The sequence below is a fragment of the Procambarus clarkii genome, unplaced genomic scaffold, assembly GCF_040958095.1.
Source record: "Procambarus clarkii isolate CNS0578487 unplaced genomic scaffold, FALCON_Pclarkii_2.0 HiC_scaffold_110, whole genome shotgun sequence".
Taxonomy (NCBI): domain Eukaryota; kingdom Metazoa; phylum Arthropoda; class Malacostraca; order Decapoda; family Cambaridae; genus Procambarus; species Procambarus clarkii.
The window spans coordinates 814,029-816,521 of NW_027189143.1; the positions used below are offsets into that span (position 1 = coordinate 814,029).

General features: G+C 39.7%; 1 non-coding gene across 1 annotated transcript; it reads right to left on the reverse strand.

Moving 5' to 3' along the window:
- Positions 1–289: 289 nt before the first annotated feature.
- On the reverse strand, positions 290–408 carry LOC138360422 (5S ribosomal RNA). The gene has a single exon (XR_011226373.1). It is a non-coding gene; the product is annotated as a 5S ribosomal RNA (ribosomal RNA).
- Between the last annotated feature and the right edge of the window lie 2,085 nt (positions 409–2,493).

The window sequence follows — 2,493 nt, forward strand, 5'->3', positions numbered from 1 at the left end:
GTGTCCTGCAGCAGTGGTCCAGTGGTAAAGTGTATATAAGTGATGCGTATTCTTGGAGTTGCGAGTTCAAACCCGGATTAAGCTATATATATATACAACATGTTTTGTTTTGGTTGTTTGTTTTTGTATAAAGCCTCACACAATATCTATATTAAGCGAGTTTGTTTTAAACATGACATACATATTAATTCATTTTACCAGGCCTTATTCCACACAACTCCGTGAATTTCCCGTGGAGCCAGCCATTCAAACAAAAACAAACGAAACAAAACAAAACAAAAAACATTATTGCCAACAGCATTTGGTGTTCCCAGGCGGTCACCCATCCAAGTACTAACCAAACCCAACGTTGCTTAACTTCGCTGATCGGACGAGAAGCGGTGTTCTCAACGTGGTATGGCCGTTGGCATGAGACTGCCTACACATTGTGGCTAATAACCAACTCTTTTAAGTCATCGCGGCAGGATACGGACCTGCTTGTGGTGTCTTAATGGTAATTGTATCCTAACATATTTTTGTCTCCTTGGCATGGATATTTAACATCGTTTATTCAGTCTTGGGTTTATGTTCTTTCGCCATTTACAGACATTTTACATCTACCTACTTCCTCAGCCTGCCCTGCCAATTTCTAATGAATTTGTGGATTTTCTTTTGTAATACAAACATGTGTGTGCTCATCTGCTCTTCAGTTTTTATGATATTTGTCTCATCTGTCCTGCTTTATGATACTTTTACAAAGAACATGAACAAATGCTTCTATTTTAGAGAAGATATGGGATCCAGGTTTCGGAGCCGTAAAACCAACCGTCGTGATTGGTGGACGAGTTGCCAGGTTGCAGCTTCTGTACCGTGCCGGCACATAAATAGGTTCGGCTCAAGCGGCGGCAGCATCATTCCCCCGTGACTGTCTGAGCGTCTCTCATCACCTTGGTTATCTCATCATCATCATGGTAGAAGCAAAGCCTACCAAGAAGGCTGCGGCTGCTGCTGCTGTGGTGGCCACCACCAGGAAACCTCGCGTCCAGGTTGCTCACCCGAAAACTAGTCAAATGGTTCTAGCCGCGGTCGCAGCACTCAAAGACCGTAAGGGCTCGTCTCTACAAGCAATCAAGAAGTACGTTGTTGCCAACAACAAAGTCGAGGCTGCCAAGATCGCCATTTACATCCGAAGATTTCTCAAGAAAGCAGTGGCTGACGGCATTCTTGTTCAGACCAAGGGAAGTGGAGCTAGTGGATCATTCAAGCTGGCCGTAGCAGAGAAGAGGGCCGTTCTAACTCCCAAGAAAGCCACCACAACCAAGAAACCATCTACAGCAGCAAAGAAGGCCGTGGTAACTCCCAAGAAAGCCGCCACAAGCAACAAACCACCTACAGCCTTGAAAAAGAAGCAGCAGCAGCAGCAGCTTGTTGTTGGGAACAAAAAGCCCAAAATAAAGAGAGCTTCAAATCTCCCAAACCACCCAAGGCAAAGAAAGCTGTCAAGAAAACAACAAAGGCAAAATAAACGACGACATGCAAGCAGCATGAATACACATGACAATAAACATCCAGGCCTCCCCCCTCAGTGGAGGGGCCTCATATGATTCCAAAAAGAGTTTAGTTTTGTAGACAAATAAATCATTACTTTTGGGGTAGATTTACTCTGTATATTATATATATATATATATATTATATATATATATATATATATATATTATATATATATATATATATATATTTATATATACACATGGGTGAGGTGATATGGTACCAAAGTTTTGGGTAAGGTGATTGACATTTACACAAGATAAAACACGAACCAATGGGAATAAAAACATAAGAATGGAAGTAACTGCAGAAGGCCTATTGGCCCATAACACAAGCACTTCCTCTTGATGCTTCTATATTGGTTCGGAGTCTTGAAGCTATAATATATATATATATATATATATATATATATATATATATATATATATATATATATATATATATATATATATATATATATATGCACACAAAACTAAATAGTCTTGTTAGACAAATTGCCCCTATTAGAGGCAAGTTGACTAACAAGCCGAATGACTGCAATTGTTTTGAATTTGAGTTAAATCTAACATAGAAATGTAATCAAACCTAACCTAACCTATGCTAACCCAAGCTAAGCTAACCTAACCTAACCTAAGCTAACCCAAGCTAAGCTAACCTAACCTAACCTAACCTAACCTAACCTAACCTAAGCTAAGCTAACCTAACCTAACCTAACCCAGCAATTCATGATCTTAATATAATACTGTTAATTGGATAAACCAATTTGGAAAGAAATGTTCGAAAATAACAAAATTAACTGTGCTTGTTAGGAAAATTGGGCCTTGCATACTTGTCCCAATAGTGTGGTTCTCGCTTTTAGGTACGACATAAACGTATACCTAAGTTGAGAGAGAAAAGATTCGCACTCAAACATGCATATCGATTGCCAGTCCTGAATTCTGGGTAGATATTCGTGTCCTCCCTTTT